At 43.8% G+C, this 18,270-nt stretch overlaps 1 protein-coding gene across 1 annotated transcript in view; it reads left to right on the top strand.

Moving 5' to 3' along the window:
* Positions 1–18,270, top strand: part of CYTH2 (cytohesin 2) — a 1,422,969-nt gene that overhangs the window by 665,491 nt on the left and 739,208 nt on the right. The window lies entirely within an intron of this gene.

The raw sequence follows: 18,270 nt of genomic DNA on the forward strand, positions 1-18,270 counted from the left end.
CCGCTGTCCTCGGTCGGCCCGAATACCAAAGTATTAGGCTGACGTCGGTCAAGGCGCTTAAAACTGACATCAGGACGTCAGGGTACAAAAGCGCATGACCGACGTCATTTCCTCAGTCTTTTTTGCCGCATGGTCCGATGCAGAAGCAGCGTTGCAAGTGCCGTTCGGCGTTCTGAAATTTTTCGGCGCTTCAGACCGAATCCAAGTTGGCTAAGTACCCGTTGGGAATATTTTGGTTTTTCTTGCCTCAGTGTTTTACCGGATGTCAGAAAAAGTGAATAACTGTATTTCTTGTGGGAAACAGATACCGCATAGGGATTATCATTCTTTGTGTATTCCTTGTTTGGGGCCTGAGCACGACGTTGTTGGGTGTCGCTTTTGTGCTAGGTTCAATAAACGCACTATTGCGAAGGTTAGATTGTGCTAGGCTGGTCTTTGGGAAGCGGTGCAATTATAATATGCCGTCGGATTCTCCGGCGCCCGCTTCTCTTGAAGAAGTGCAAAGACAAAGCAGTTAAGCCCAGGCAAGATGAGTCGTCCGTTCCGGACGCCGGTTCTTTAGAGGCTTCAGTGGAACCGGTGGTTCCGACGGAGACTTCTCTGGAGTCTCAGGGGGAGACTTTGATTTTGCAGGAGGTGGTCTCTCAGGAGGCAGGTCAGGCTGAAGGGGCTTCTGAAGTTACTGTACTCCCCTCCATTCCTAGGGTGGTTAGGCCTTCTCCTTCTGTTTCCAAGGCTTCTCCCAGAGGCAGGCCAGTTTTAGCTTCTGTTGGTGTCACTCCTAGTTCAGCAGGGTCTGTGCCTAAGAAGCACATGCTTAAAATGGCAGAAGATTTGATTACTCTGATTAGAGGTTCTTTGCCCCCTCCTGATAAGAGGCCTAGGGTGGAGCCAGAGTTGGGAAGTTTTAAGCAGGCTTCGGATGTTTCAGAGTCTTCAGCTGAAGACTTGCAGGAGTACTCTCCTTATTCTGATTCTGATGCGGATGATTCCACTCCTTCTGCTTCTCCTCCAGAGGATTTTTCTTTTTCAGAGACACTTCATTCTATGAGGGAACATTTTAAGTGGGAAGGTCAGGACTTCTTTGATTCTCGGAAAAGGGTTAGGGAATTTTGCTGTTACCCCAGCATAGGCCCTTGGCTATACCCCCTGTTCTGGATGTTGTGGAAGATGTGTTTGCAGAGGCTTCACTTAATCCTGATTCTCTGCCCCCTGCTCCTGTTAAACCGGATAGGTATTACAGGGTGCCTGAGGCTCATAAATATCTTTATAAGAGTCCTAGGGCGGACCCAGAAACTATTAGTCAGGGACCTAAGGTTGTCAAGGCCTCTGTTGTAAAAAATCCGGTTCCTCTAGATAAAGAAGCCAGAGCTTTGGATAGATGGGGAAAAAAGGTCTATACCTCTTCCACCTTAGCTATGAGGGCTTTGAATTGCCAGTTTCATATGTTGAAATATCAAAACTTTCTTCTTTCTCAGTTGAAGTCTAAGGTGGATGCTCTGGCGGAAGGCATTGAGTGTAAAGAATTGCAAGATTTGGTGCATGTCTCTGAACAGGTGGGTAAGCATTCTTTACAGTGTGGTTTTGATGCTGTGCAGGCCTCGTCTAGGGTGGCTGCCACTGGCTCAGTTCTTCGCAGGCATGCCTGGTTGAAGGATCAGAATTTATCTGACCATGTTAAGACAAGGATTTTGGATGCTCCTTTGCAGTCTGATGTGTTGTTTGGTTCACCTGTGGAGTCAGTCTTGAAGAAAATGGAAGACCAGGTAAGTCTATGCAGACTGTTAAAGATTTTTTGCAAGTTCAGCCTCCGAAGTTTAGTAGGAATTGGCCTGCTAAGGGGTGGACGTATCCTTCTTATGATTCTCAGTCTAGGGGTAGATCTAGACGTGGTAGGGGCAGAGCTCAGAGTTCTTTCAGGCCTAGAACAGGGAGTTCCCCTGCACAATCTTCAGGTGAGGGCAGGGGCCAGTCCTTTCGTAAACAGGCTCAATGACCTACTTTTGCAGCTGCCAGATCCTTCTTGCCTGGCAGCACCTTTGGGAGGAAGGTTAGCACTCTTCAAGGAAAATTGGATGTTGGTTACCCAAGACAAATGGGTATTGGATATCATACACCAGGGTTACAAGTTTTATTTCCATACCTTGCCTCCTTTCAAGGGCATGCCGGACGTTCCTCCTCAGCAAAGATTAGAGGCTCGCAAACAAATTTCTCTACTACTTCAAATAGGGGCCATACAACCGGTTCCTTTGCCAGAAGTGGGCCTAGGATTTTATTCTCGCCTGTTTCTAGTACCAAAGAAAGGAAACACGTGGAGACCAATTTTGGATTTATCCATCCTCAACACATACCTGGACATTCCCAAGTTCAAAATGTTAACGTTACAACAGCTTTTACCTCTGCTGGGCAAAGATCACTGGATGGTGACCCTGGATCTCAAGGAGGCTTACCTTCATGTTCCTATCAGGCCCAGTTGCAGGAAGTATCTGCGTTTCGGGCTGGGACTTCACATTATCAGTTCTCTGCATTGCCCTTTGGCTTATCTACTGCCCAGAGTGTTCACGAAGGTTCTGGCTCCAGTGGTAGCTTTTTCAGGCTAAGAGGAATACAAATCTATCCTTATTTGGACGATTGCCTGATACTGGCTAAGGAAAGGACGAACTTCTTCATCATTTACAGTATGTGATGGCAGTGTTAAGATGCCTGGGGTATTCTGTGAACGAAATAAAGTCCAGTCTAGTACCCTCTCAGGACATGTGCTTTCTGGGTGTGAGACTGAATACAGCATCCCAGATGGCCTTTTGACCCCGGACAAACAAAAGAATCTTTCTCTTTACTTCCATCAGTTGTCTCATCAGTCCAGGCTGACTGCAAGGACAGTCCTTCAAGCCTTGGGGTTCATGGCATATTGTATTCTGGTACTTCCCAATGCCAAACTGCATATGAGGAAGCTACAATGGTATCTCAAGAATGTATGGACACAGCACTGCCAAGATTTGGACACTGTCATTCAAATAATACCTTGCATTCAAAAGGAATTTTTGTGGTGGGCTCAGGAATGTCACCTAAACAAGGGACTCTCTGTGACCCGGCCAGAGGCGAGTCAGATTTTAACGACAGATGCCTCAGACAAAGCTTGGGAGCTCATCTAAATGGAAAATGGATACAAGACACGTGGCCTGCCAGACTTCAACATCTACATATCAACTTGAAGGAGATGTTAGCAGTCCAATTTGCATTGATAGCTTTCAAGGATTTACTTCTTCCAGGGCAGGTGTTGATTCAAACAGACAACACAACTGTCATGTGGTACATCAACAAGCAAGGGGAACATTCTTATCCTCTATGCAGACAAGCAATGATTTTGTGGGAGACTGCTCTCAGTTTACAGCTAAATCTTCAGGCAAGGTTTCTGCCAGGAGCACAGAACTCCTTAGCAGATGTGTTGAGCAGACAAATTATGGATCCCCACGAGTGGAAATTGGATCCTCATGTATTTCAGAGATTGACAGTGTTATGGGGAACTCTAGACATAGATCTGTTCGCTTCTCCACTGAATTACCAGCTGCCAAAGTTTTGCACAAAAAGGTTTCATCCCTCGGCTTGGAAAGTGGATGCTCTCTCATTCAATTGGAGCAATCTTCACGTGTATGCCTTTCCACCTCTGCCTCTCCTCCCAATGGTACTGCTGAAGGTCAGACAGGACAAGCCAAACATGATTTTAATAGCTCCAGATTGGCCTCGACAGCACTGGTACCCATTACTGAGAAGTCTGGTACAGGAGCCTCCATGACCTTTGCCTTCGATTCCTCACCTGCTGTCTCAGGAGAACAGTCATTTACTCAATGTCAAACTTCATTCTCTACATCTGACAGCCTGGCATATTCTGTTTTAAACCCTGGAAGGTCTCAGCTTCCACAACAAGTTTTGAATATTATTTTGGAGGCCAGAAGGCCTAGTACAAGGAAAGTTTACGCAGATAAATGGAGGAGATTTTTATTTTGGAGTACTGCAAAGGATTTTGATGTTTCTAAACCTAATTTAAGTGTTGCGCTTCAATACCTTACTGAGTTATTGGACAAGGGTTTGTCCTTCTCCTCTATAAAGGTTCATGCTGCAGCAATTTCTGCTCACTATGACTGTGACCCACCATTATTTTCTCAGCCTTTGTTTAAGCAATTCCTTAGAGGGGCAAAAATATAAGACCCCACGTAGAGCTCCTACTCCTGCTTGGGATCTCAATTTTGTGTTGGAGAAACTCACTCTACAACCTTTTGAGCCTGCAGCATCGGCAGAGTTGAAATATTTATCTTGGAAGACTGCTTTTTGTTGGCCATTACCTCTGCGAGAAGGGTTTCTGAATTACAGGCCCTTATGGCAGTTGAGCCTTTCTTAATTTTCCACAAGGACAGGGTGTCTTTGCGTACTAACCCTTCTTTTATGCCTAAAGTGGTTTCTAGTGTGGCTTTAAACCAAACTATTCATTTGCCTACTTTTTATGCAAACCCCCAAAATAAAGGGGAAAGGATTTTGCACACTTTGGATATACACAGACAGTTGTGATATTATTTGAACAGAACTAAAGGGTTCAGGCAGTCTCAGCAGTTGTTTGTTTCTTTTGCTTTGGGTTCTCAGGGCAAACCTGTGTCAAAACAAACTATTTCTAGGTGGATTGGGTTTTGTATTGCCTTCTGTTATTCCCATCATGGTAAGGAGATTCCAGCTGGGATTAGGCCTCATTCCACTAGGGCTACTGCCACTTCTACAGCCTTTTTAAGGGGGGTGGCTACTAAAGATATTTTGGAAGCAGCTACTTGGAGTTCAGTGCATACTTTCTCTAAGCATTACCACCTTCCACTTTACTCTAAATCTAGGGCTGGATTTGCAACTGCAATTTTGCAAGGCATGTAGGCAGCTCCTAATTCCTTATAGTTTTGCCATCCTCCCTTACCTCTGCTTTGGGATTCTACCCATATGTAAGGACTGCAGCAATGTGAGATGAAGAGCATAGTACAGTTTTGTACCTACCATAAATGTAGATGTTCGAAGATCCACATTGCTGCAGTCAATTCCTCCCTCCTTCCCCTCTGTTGTTGAAGGTGGTGGTGTGGTTTGTGTTGTACATAGTGTAAATATGGTTAGTGCACGGGTGGTTGTTTAGGTTTTGCTGGTTTTTGGCTTTGGCCTTTCTTGTTAGGGCCTTCTGACATCTGGGGCAAGAAAAGACTGAGGAAATGACGTCGGTCATGCGCTTTTGTACCCTGACGTCCTGATGTCAGTTTTAAGCGCCTTGACCGACGTCAGCCTAATACTTTGGTATTCGGGCCGACCGAGGACAGCGGACTACCCATATGTAAGGACTGCAGCAATGTGGATCTTCGAACATCTACATTTATGGTAAGTACAAAACTGTACTTTCCTGGAGGCATTTGGCACAGGGCACTCTACTTCCTTGAGTGTTCCCCTCCCGTATATCCTTTTGTGGATCTTATTACATCTCTGGTGTGGAAGGAACCGGACATGGTGGAGCCCATTCCCAAACACCCAGACAAGGTTTTGAGTCCATATTCGGACAAGACCCATTGGACTAAGGGATCCCTGGTTGATACCATAATGGTGGCAGCCGCCACTAAGGAGGAGCTCACTCAGGAGAGCTCCACAGTCCACCCTCCTGACTGAGAGTCCAGGATGATGGACTGTTCTGGGAAGCAGGTGTATGCTTCAGCGACTTTTTATGTGTGTGCACTGAATTGTCTGGCACACGCGATTAGGCTGCGGCGAGACCTGGTCAAGGAGTTCACGGAGTCTATGCCTGGGTCTATGTCGGCAGAGGACAAGAAAGTGTTCTCCTCTCAAATGGCCACCCTAACGTCTATCACTAACACCTCTATGCATCTCGTCTCCCATGCAACCGAGGGCGCTGCTAGAGCTGCTGGTACAGTTGTTGCCATCAGGTGCCACACCTGGCTCTGTGCCTTTTTGGATCCCTTTAAGGCATCTTTTATGAATGCCTTGTATGATGGTTCCTCCCTTTTTGGGCACGTGACACCTTAGTTCAGAGTGAGAAGGATGGAAGACTGACTGCAGTCAGGATCTGCTTTTCACCCCCTCAACGAACCTTTTTGAGGAATCCGCAAGAGGACCAAGAAGACGTAGTTCCAAAAATCTCAGAGCTATTCCCAGGACACTCTGGACTTGCCTTCTCTTAGAGGCAGAGGAGGATTTGATAGATGCTGCCCTAGAGGCATAGGGAGTCAGGGAAATCAAGGGTCTCGAGAGCATTTCTCGGAGAGACCTTCACAGCAACCCTGAACAGTTGTCCGGCTGCTCGTCTGTGGAGGTAGTCGGTCACCTATCGCTAACCTAACAGCGTGGGAGTCCATCACGGAAGATTGTTGGGTGTTGCAAATTATATTCCAGAAGCTATTCAGTCCCCTTTCTTACATCACCTCCTCCACCCAGACACCTCCTGGATGTTTCTCCCATGCAAAGGGAGGAAGCAGCACTGGAAATTGCAAAGCTGCTAGAAAAGCGAGTCATCCAACCCGTCCCTCCAGACCAGTCCAGGTTTGGCATTTATTCCGGGTTCTCTCGGGTGGCAAAGAAGATGGGGGACTCTAGACGCAGTCTGGCTCTCTCCACCTTGAACCTGTCAGTGGCCAAGACTAAATTCTGTATGGTCACCCTTCTGTCTGTCCTGCCCTTCTGCAGGAGAATGATTGGATGTGCTTGATAAATGTTCAGGATGCGTACTACCGTATCAAAATGGACAGGCGTGCTCAGAGTTTCCTTCCCTTCCTGGCTGGGGGCGAATCATTATCAGTTCACACCACTCCCTTTTGGTCTCACCACAACCCCCGGTGTGTTCATCAAAGTGATGGCAGTGGTAGTGGCTCACCTGAGACTCCAAGGAATACAGGTCTTCCCCTACCTGGACGATTGGCTCCTTGCTGCTCCTTCCAGGCATCAGCTCAGTCAAGCGAGGGATTCCTTTCTTTTCTTAGCCCAGCGGTTGGGCATTACCATCTATCTCAACAAGTTGTCACTGGCACAGATTCAAGTGTTAGATTTCATTAGGGCTCAGTCTCCAGGCTCAGTCACTGAAATGGTATTAAGGGCATTTGGATCCATGGCGGCCAAGATCACTCTCTTGCCCATGGCATGTTTTCACATGCGGGTTCTTCAATAGACCCTCTAATTTCAGTGGTCCATGTTAGATCTCCCTTTGTCTCATCCTGTTTGAGTCTTTTGGGTATGCAAGGACTCTCTTTTGTGGTGGATTCATTGTTAGGATTTTTGTTCGGGGTCGCTCTTTTCTTCCACCTTCCCTCTAGCCCACAGTGACCATGGATGTCTCCCTGCTAGGGTGGGGGGCAGTGCTCAGGAAGGACAGTCCAAGGCACATGGTCCCCCTACGAAACCAGATTGCATATCAGCATCCTGGAGATGAGGGTGGTGCTTGTAGCATTGCAGGTTCTCCATGCCCATCTTCCCCCAGGGACTATTGCTATCCAGGCAGACAATATGTCTGTGGTCCGGTACATCAACAAACGGGAGAACCAGGTCTTAACCTGTATGTCATAGGTTCATAGGTTCATACTAGGCTATCTGCCCAAGGGCATTATAAGCCTAGCCCATAGTTATGTGGCTTTCGCCACCCCTTTAGTTTGAATAAAACTATGCCTGTTATTTTGCTGTGCCTCTGTCAAGCAGTGACACTGAAGTAATCCCTGGGGTATATCTGCGATCTCCCATCCATTGGTCAAGATTCCTCTTGAACAAGGCCAGCGAGGTGCTCTGCCTCACATGTACCGGGATTTTGTTCCACAGCATAGGGAGTCTCTGGGTGATGAATCTGTCCCTCCAGCACGTTCTATTAATAACCGTGTCAAGGAAAGTCTCCCGCCCTTGTGGTTCTGAGGGATCTAGATTTTTTGAGGTGAAGCATATTCATCAAATCTGGGTTTGACATGGCCTTATATGTCAGGCACAGGTCACCTCTGAGCAAGCGGTATGAGACTGAATAGAGCTGGAGTTCTTTCAGTCGGACAGCATAAGACATATTTTTGAGACCCTTTATCCTTTTGGTGAGGAACTTTTGGGGCCTTTCCAGCTGCTGCAGGTGTCGGGTCAGATACATTCCAAATGGGGCATTGTACTCGATCATAGGTCTAATGAGTGATGAGTACAGGGGGACGAAGACCTCCCTTGATCTAGATGTGAATCCCTTCATGATCAGGTGGGCAATGTAGAAGGTTTTCCTAACTACTTTAGCAACATGAGTGTCAAACGAAAGGCTACTGTCAACCTGGGTCCCCAGATCCCTGATGACTTCTTCTGTGCTCAGTGGATTGCCACCTATATGGTAGCTAGGGGTAACCTTGTTTTTCCTGAAGGGTATGACTATGCATTTCTTGGCGTTTAACTTTAGGCCATGGCTCTGGCATCAGTTATCCGTTTCTGTGAGGCCCTTCTGAAGGATATCTGTGTCAGATGTGTTTTCGACTGTGGCACCCAGTTTGTAGTCATCTGCAAACTTTGTCAGCCATAACCCTCCTGTGTTTGCTTGTACTTCAGAAAAGTAGATGCCGAACAAGAGTGGACCCAGGACTGAGCCCTGTGAGACACCACTTGTGACAGGCTTTGAGTCTGACATGGCTCCAGCAACTCTGACCCTGTGGGTTCTGTCACTTAGCCAGTTTGCAACCCATCTTGTGATGTATGGGTTTACATTCAAGCTGATGAGTTTTTCGATGATACCTGAGTGGGGTATTGTGTCGAAGGCCTTTGCCAGGTCGAGGTAGGCTGTATGGACTGCCTTTCCCTCATCAATGGCCTTGGTGACTGTCTCAAAAAAGTCAACCAAGTTTAAAAGGCATGATCTGCCTTTGACAAAGCCAAACTGGGTTGGATCCAAAGTCTGCAAGTTCCCTATGTCTTTATTTATGAGTTCCATTATGATCCTCTCCATGGCTTTGCAGATAAGGCTTGTCAAGCTAATGGGACGGTAATTTTCAGGGTCGGTGGAGGAACCGCCCTTGTGAAGTGGGACCACAGTCGCCAGGCGCCACTCCTTGGAGTATCCTGAGGTGAGGCTAAGCTTAAGCAGCTGTCCTAACGGTGGGTATAATGCCTCATTGAGTTCGTGGAGCACACAGCCGGGACACCATCCGGTCCCATGGATGCTGTGTTTTTGCCTTGGAGAGAGCAGTTCTCACCTGGGCGTTGGAGATGTTTGGGGGCTACAATCCTCTGGTATAGATATCTCTCCTTTGGGGAGAAGTTTGCACTGAACCTGTCAGCCAGTATGTTGGCAATGTGTGTAGGTTCAGTAATCTTCACATCATTTTGAACTAATTCTGAGCATATCTGGGAGTTTCCTCCTAGGTTTCTAACATAGCTAAAGAAGGCCTTATGATTGTCTTTGAGTCCTTGGCGATTTTTTCTCAAAATTTGCCTTGGATGATTTTATGAGCTCTTAGTTTTTACTTATAATGATCAAAGGTGTCTTACCTTTCAAGGATTTTGCTCTATCTTGTAGTAGCTTCCTCCTTTTGTTGTAGAGCTTGTTTATGGCTGGGGTCCACCAGACTGGACGCTTGCCTTTGGTACAAAGAGTCTTAGTTTTGTTTGGGATTGCCTGATCCATGCAGTCCTGTAGGTGCTGGTAGAAGGCATTTGTAAGTGATTTAGCGGTTTGAGTAATGTTTACCACTGGCTCAGGGGCCTTAAAGGAGACCTCGCTAGTTTTTAGAAGTGTGAAGTCGGCTTTTGAGAAGTTTTTCACTGTGGTCTTTTTTATTTCAGGTGGGGGCGGGATGAGGACCTCCAGCGAGATTAGTTTATGATCTGATCTCACCAGTGAGGGGTATACTTCCAGTGTTAAACATTGTGATCCCATGTTCGTGATGATGAGATCAAGTATGTTTTCTCCTCTTGTGGGGATGGTGACTAGTTGTTTCATGGCATTTGAGTTTATGAACTCCAGGAACCTTTGGGCTATAGTGTTTGGGCTTGAGTAGTGTTCCCAGTCTATATTAGGGTAGTTGAAGTCACCTAGTATGATGGTGTTTGGAGATACATTTATCCCCTCCAATGTTTTCAGGAAGGCCATGTGAGGTTCCTGAGTTTGAGAGGGTGGCCTGTAACATGCTACAAATTGCAGAGCAGTCTTGCCTATGGTTAATTGCACATGGATGGTCTCCGATGCATCGTGCGTTGCCATCAACCTTGAGGTGTAGGTGTCCTTTATGAATATGGACACCCCCCCTCCTTTCTTGGTGTTGTCCGGATTTTGGGGCCGGAGCGCATGATATGAGGTGAAACCTGATAGTGCTGCGGTGCTCTCAGGAGCCTTGAACCAGGTTTCTGTCACAGCACAGACATCGATGTTCTCCATACTGAGAAGGGCCTCGAGTGCGTGCATCTTGAGATTGAGACGTCTGGCATTGAGCAGCATTACCCTTAGTTTTTTTCCTTTTTTGTGTTCTAGGGTGGTAGGTTTAGAATTTGAGCCTTGCCTAAAAGGCACTATGGGGTGGCAAGAGCCTTTGCCAATATCCGAAGCCTAGGGGTGACAGGTGCAAGCCGTCCCTTGCGAAGCAGCGTGGCTTGTCCAGCATGTCATCCCAGGCAGACAGACATTGGATCCCCTTTGAATGACACCAGAATTTAAGCCAATTATTAAAGCTGATCATCTTATCACTGTATTGTGGCGTCATTCTAGGTGAAGGTAGGATACTGCTCAAGGTCAGAGTCATACCTGCCTGGGCTACATAATCAGAGAGCTCCTCAATGTCTCTTTTCATGTAGTCCAAGGAGGTACGTCTCAGGTCATTGACACCAGCGTGGACAATGACTGAGTCATTTGTACCTGCTGTTGAGAGACCTGAGTGCTTGCGTTATGTGGCGGATTCTAGCGCCCGACAGGCAGCTTACTGTGACCTTCTCCTTACTCAGTCTGGTGAGCGGGACGTCAGTGTGTCTGACTATGGAGTCACCTATGACAAGTATGTTTGGTGTTGTATTTGGCCTTAAGGGCAGTGACTGCTTTGCACACTGATTTTGTAGTTTATGTGTTGTTTGTGTGGTGTATTGAGTTTGCAGTTGCTTGGGTGTCTGCTTTGGAGGCCTCTGCTGTTTAGGTAAATTTTTACTCAGAGCCTCCGAGTATGTCTTAGAGTGTCGAGAAGCCATGAGAGTGTGGGAGTGGGTGATCTCCACCAGTTGTTTTCTGGTGGCAGCGCACATTCCAAGGAGGGTCCAACATTCTAGCGGACAGGCTTAGCAGGTCTATTCTGATGCCTTATGAGTGGTCTCTGAATCCTTCAGTAGCAAAACGGATCTTTCTCAAGTTGGGTCAGCCTTGCTGTGATCTGTTCACCTCGCCTTCCAACATGAAATGCAGCAAGTTCTTCACTCCGAACCCTCCACTCTGGGAAGCCCCCAGAGATGCTTTCATTCATGCTTGGCCCCCCCCGATCTTCTGTATGCTTAACTTCCTCTTCCCTTGATTCCATAATTCCTTCAGCAAGCTCGCAACTGGGCAGCTTAGTTATCCTCATTGCTCCATTCTGGCCTTGTCAAGTCTGGTTCCACTCTCTGTGGTCTCATCTGGCGGATCCACTATTAATTGTCGGATCCAGTTCTGGATCTTATTTCTCATCCTTATGGGATTTCCCATCCTGACCTGGGCAGTCTGAAGCTCACTGCTTGGCTGCTCCAATTCCCATGATAGTCAGGACTCCTGGCTTATCTTCTCCTGTCAAAAGGATCCTGGTGGTGGCTCATAAGTCTTCCACCGGAAAGGTGTACTCCATCAAATCGAAAATATTTCGATTTGGGCCTCACAGCGTGTCCTGAATCCCTTCACTGCCCCGGTTTCTGCATTTTGGAATTTTTGGCAAGCATCTTTCAGCAAGGTGCCAGCTCTTCTACGGTCAAGGTCCAACTTGCAGTGATTTCTAATTTCCATGTAGGTGATACTATGACATCCTCTAAGCTTTGCAAAGCATTCCTAAAAGGCACCTTTCTTCTTTGGCCCCCAGTGAAGGATCCACCACCACCATGGGATTTTACGTTAGTTATGCAAGCTCTAGTTTCATCCCCTTTTGAGCCTGCAAACTCTGTGGATCTGCAATTTCTGTCCTGGAAGGCAGCCTTATTAGTTGCTATTACTTCTGCCAGGAGGGTTTCAGAGCTTCAAACGTTGTTGGTCAAGCCCCCTTATATGATGTTTCATAAGGATAAGGGTATACTTGCATACTAACCCATCTTCCCTCCCTAAGGTAGCTTCAGAGTCTAATATTAATCAGGTGATTAATCTCATAGTTGTTTTCCCAAATTTTCAAAACAAGGGAGAATATAAATTGCACTTGTTGGATGTGCAGAGACACTTTTATCTGCACAGGACTAAATCCTTTCGCATGTCTGGCCAGCTCTTCATTTCCTACTCTAAACCCTTTTTGGGGAAACCAATATCTAAGGTCACCTTTGCCCATTGGATTTCCCAGTCTATTATTCTGACGTATTCTTTTAGGGGTTTATCCCCACTAAGTCATGTGAATGCACATTCCACTAGATCTATGGCTATTTCAGTTGCCATTTGGTCCGTGCTACACAGCAGCCTCCAGTCCTTCCAACGAATATGTGAACACAACTTCAGATTGCTACTCAATACTCCCAGCACCAACAAATGGCACAACCTCTCAAGAGAAGATCACACAGCCCTGATAGAGCTTAGCAAAGACCGCGATCTCAGAGTCATTAAAGCGGACAAAGGCACAGGGATCATACTCATGGAACAAAGCGTGTACTCCACAAAAATCGAAGCAGCCCTAGCAGACCAAGAGTTCTACACAACAGTGGTTCTCCAAACGGTCAACAAACATTTCTCCACAATCGACAAAAAACTACGACTACTGGAGAAAGAACACAGCATCTCTCTGGAGGAATACATGTTCATGACAGTACGCCACCCCAACCTGGGCAAACTCTTTAGTATCCCAAAGATCAACAAAAACACAGAGGATCGTCCTTTCAGACTAATAGTATCCAATGTACGCACCAAAACGGAAAAAATATCAGAATTTGTTAAATACCTCTTAAACCCTCTGGTGCAATCCACTAGATTCTGCCTGAAAGATTCCTGGCACTTTCTCAACAAACTATCCACGGCACAACTGGAGTCCAACTGCCTGCTAGTCACTCTGGATGTTACCTCTCTCTACACCAACATCCCCCACCAGGAAGGGTTGGCAGCACTAAGATTGTTCCTGTCCAAATATACTCACTTCACCCCAGCCAAAATTCACACAGTATGTGAATTAACAGCCATTGTTCTCCGCAAAAATTTCTTCCATTTCAACACTGAAAAATTATATGGATGCTTACTGCCTGCTGTGATGGATTTGAAGTCTTCTTAAGACACTCCGTCTTGCTGGCTAGATTCTGCTAAAATTCAGAGTCTGGTTATATTTGCATTCACAGTCTGTTGCATACAGAAACTTGCAGAATATACACTGATGAGAGAATATACTTTACAGCATCAACTTTAGAGCAGTAACAAATAACTTTTTATAATAAATCAAACGGACCAACGTTGCAGCTTAAAGTACTGTTCCAACTTTACTTCTCATATAGTACAGATGATGTGAGAGATATAACATTTACCTCAGGAGAAATGAGTCCCTACCATACCTCTAACATAACTGGATTTATACAGCTCTTTATATACACTTTTAGTCATGCATAAACATGTACATTTCCTCTTGATATTCTATTTTGGAGAATTGCTCATCCTGTAGAAATAATACTAATTGTTGCAGATGCTGATGCAAACTGCTGACTTGATAATATTATTTTTAAGCTTCCCTGTTTAACAATGTCTTGTAAGAGACCAGCTTTTCTGACAGCGTGAACATCCTGTATTCTATTTGGATCTTTGTACAAGAACATCTGTTCTTTTGCCAATGCTGATAAGTGTCCTGTTGTCCATGCAGAAAAACATGTTTTTGAGGAAACACATTGTCACAGTGTCATAAACATGTCCTGTTTAAGGAAACATATTGTGTCCATTCTTTCTATATGCAGAAAAACATGTCGGTGTTCTTTAAAAGCAGATTTTGCATTTTTGCTCTTGCATACATCCTGTTTTTAAGTCTGTAAGGGAAAAATGTCCATTCAGCAGATTACTTTTCCAAGCCATGGTAATTTATTATGGATGCTGATTACATATTACTAAACTCTATTTCTACATTTAAGCAAGCTTTATCTTATACCTTATTTATGTTGCATAATTGTAGCAAAGTTACTTTCGACCTTAGTATATTGTTGAGCACACTCTAACAATTCCCTCTTTTTTTATTTTAAACTAGAGAAATAAATTCAGCATTATTTGGTAATACTTTTTCATTATGACAATTAACAACAGTAACTTGACTAGCTTTTGCTAAGCAGACTTTAATACAGGTAAATAATATGCAACCAAACATTACAGTAATAAAAGAAATTAAAAATACAGTGATTTTTCCTGTCCATCCTGCAAATAGATTACTAAACCATTCACTCCAGTCATCATTCCAGTTTTTTCTAGTATTTTGAGACACTTGTGCAATCACTTCTAAATGTGCTTTTACAGATTCTGTTTTGTCTGGAATAAATGTACAACATTGTTCTCCTATTAAAGCACATGTACCCCCTTGCGATGCTAATATGTAATCTAATGCCATTCGATTTTGCAAAACCATAGTTCGTATTGCTATCATTTCGACAGTAATGTCAAGGACTGCATTGAAAGTGGCATTTGCCAATACCTCAACTAGTTTAGTTTTCTCAGCTCCCAGATGGCTTTTGCAGCCCCGTACCAAGGGAAAATACCTGCTCCAGAGATTACATTATCTCCTAAATCCATATCTTTTAATTTAATATAATCAAGATTTTGTTGATATATACGTGATGTATCTAAGGTGTCTACTGGATTTTCTGGACTTGCAGTTACAGGTAATATATCCCGTTTCTTTTTTGTATTTTTAATGTTTCCTTTTGGTAACTCTCTTACATGATGCATTGCTGCTACCACTAATCCTATATAACAGGTGCCATCCCATCCCTTTGGTAACCATTTATAAGCATATTTACCACAGATGTAATATAATCCATCTGATAGAGCAACACTGCTATTTACCAGACTACCATTTACTTGCCCCATAGCAGGAGTTTTATCATGTACAACTGTAAAGTTTTTATCTGTTTTACTTCTCCAACATGTAATATTAGTTTTACATTCATTTTTATCATTTTGTGAAAAATGAAATACTGCTGTCACTTAATATTAACTGACCCTTAATTGGTATTAAAATAGGAAAACCATGAGAAAATACTCCACATACTGGTATGTGGTTGTGAAAATTTATCATTTCAATTGTTTGAATACAGTTGCTATTACCCACTGGAACAGTTCCATTTTGTTGAAAACATGTGATCCCCTGCACTATAGCAGATAACTGTACTCTTGCTTTACGTAATTGTACATTTATAACTTGATCTCCTGTTTCATTTATTAATACCCTCCAACTACTAAGAGAATTTAGAGGAATAGGTATTAGAGGCATTACCCCTGTTATTTTTGGTATTAAACTACATACCTAACAATTAGAAACATTCATGCTTTTTGCATACCAACATTGTCTTGCTAAAAAAGTGTTAAAAGATGGTGACCAGTCTTTTTCATTTTTCCACATTTCTTTACTCTCTCTCTTATGTAACTTTACAGTTCGATTAACAGGTTGTAAGTATAATTTAATACTAAGCAGTACAATAATAGTTAGTATGATAGCTATTATCAATTAAAAAAAAAATCCTTTAAATAGAAATTCCATTGTTGAATCATTTTTGCCTTTGGTCATCCGAAACTGGATTTCCAAAAGGATGCACTTTAAACCATGTCAATTTCATTATGGTTTTCTCTGTTGGAAACCTACAAAAGAATACATTTAATCAGATTTGCATTGCTCACTATTTTTGCTCATTCTTAGTTGATCTTTATGTACCAACATTGTTCTGTTTTTCTTTTTTCCTTTGATTTTGTACACTAATGGTCCAATTTGTTCCACTACTTCAAAAGGGCCTTGCCAATTGCTAGCCCATGGTCCTTCCATTTGGAATGTTTTTACCAATACTTTGGTTCCACAGGGAAGGTTTTCTTCAGCTGGTAATATTGGCACCTTTTTCCATAGATGGATCGCTTGCTCCCTTGCATTATAGTCACATATACTAGTAAGTTGTTTTAGCCATTCCTGATGTTTGCTGATTTCTAGCATGGGCCTACCATTAGGTAAATCTGGATCAAATGGTAATTGTATGGGCATTTTGTGGCCTGTCATTATTTCATATGGGGAAATACCTGTTTTGCTGTTTGGTGTTGCTTGAATACCCATTAAAATACCATGCAGATGATGTACCCATGTATTGCCCTTTTCCAAGCATGCCTTTTTTAGACGTTCTTTTAACGTCCGATTCATACGTTCTACAATGCCATTAGATTGTGGATGGTATGGTACATGAAACCTTTGCTGTATGCCTAACAAATTACACATTTGTTTAATGAGATCACTAACAAACTGTGGACCATTGTCTGACTCTATGACCCGTGGCCATCCCCAATGACAGAAAATATTTTTCCATAAGGCTTCTGCTGTTGCCTTTGCTGTCATGGTTTTGGTAGGAATTGCTTCTACCCATTTTGAAAAGACGTCCACTATTACTAGTAGATACCTGTAACCTCCCTTTGTTGTTGGTAATGGACCTGCATAATCTATTTGAACTGCATACCATGGCCCATCCACTGGCTGTACTCTATGTAACTGAGGCCTTTTGATTTAGCATTTACCTGCAGGCAGATTAAACATTCTTCTATAATCAGTTTGCAGACCTTTTTTAAATTTGGGTTCCAATACTTTTCTTTTACAACTGCCCATAACTTATCAGTTCCTATATGGCCCAGTATTTGGTGATTTAACTTGACCAACTGGCGTGCCAACTGAAATGGTACATATGGCAACTGTAACCCTTTGGAGGTGGAGTATGCATAGTACTCCTGTGGTGGTATACCTGCCAATCTGCACTGATCGGTTTCTTCTTTTAAGCCCTGTTGTTTTTGTATATTTACAAGGTCTTTCTCTATTGACTCTTTATCTAGCTCTTTTAAGACACTAACTTCTACATTGGCATACTCATATTCTGGAAGTTCTTTTCCATTTTGTGCTGCTTGTTTGGCCAAAGTATCAGCTAACACATTTAATCTGTAAGTTTCACTGGTTGGCTTTTGATGTGCTTTTACTTTTAAGATGCTATACTGTCCTTGTTGTATTTACATTGTTATAACTTTATGTATGTCTTTTAATACTTCAGCATGCCGTAATGGTTTACCTACACTATCCACAAATCCTCATCTTACCCAGGTTTCCATATGCAGTCTTAAAGAATTTAATACATAAACACTATCTGAAAAAATGTTAATAGGACCACTATTTTTAAACAAGTAAAAGGTGTTGCGATGGGAACTAAACTAGGTCCAGCCTTCGCCAATCTTGTACTGAGCACCTGGGAACTTGAAACACTCTTGTGCCTCCCTGGGTTCAGTAAAATAGGTCTATACTGCCGTTATATAGACTTGTTTTTTATTTGGAACGGACCCAAAGAGCAGCTGACCACCTTCCTACAAGCCCTATCGGACAGCATGCCCTACTTGGATTTTGTCGTGTCTGGTTGAGGGTTCAAGCATAGCTTTCCTGTACACCCTCTTCTCGATCAACGGACCTAATAATTCCCTGGTATCCAACATTTACAGGAAGGAGACCTATAGAAACAATTTCCTGGACTTCAGAAGCCAACACCCATTCTTTATGAAAAAGAATGTGGTGCGTGGACAATTCATCAGATTGTCCAGGCTCATCAGCAACGACTCCACCTTCCTACAGGAGTCCGAGTTTCTGTCTCTCATGTTTCAAGAGAGACACTACCCAGCACAATTGGTGAGCTCGATACTCCAAGATGTCATCAAAGACAGGCACAACAAGTTTAAATCCATCCTAACATAGGGGTTCACCTACAGTACTGCTAATACCCAAAAGGCAGACAAATCTCATAGCTTCACAGTCCCCATCTGCAGGGACATGGAAAACATCAAGCAAATCATGTCTGCACACTGGGACATTATCTCCATGGACAAGGAAATTAAATCCTCCTTGGGAGTGTCTCCCACCTTCGCAC

This window comes from Protopterus annectens, chromosome 1.part1 (genome assembly GCF_019279795.1).
Source record: "Protopterus annectens isolate FY-2018-M chromosome 1.part1, PAN1.0, whole genome shotgun sequence".
NCBI lineage: Eukaryota > Metazoa > Chordata > Ceratodontiformes > Protopteridae > Protopterus > Protopterus annectens.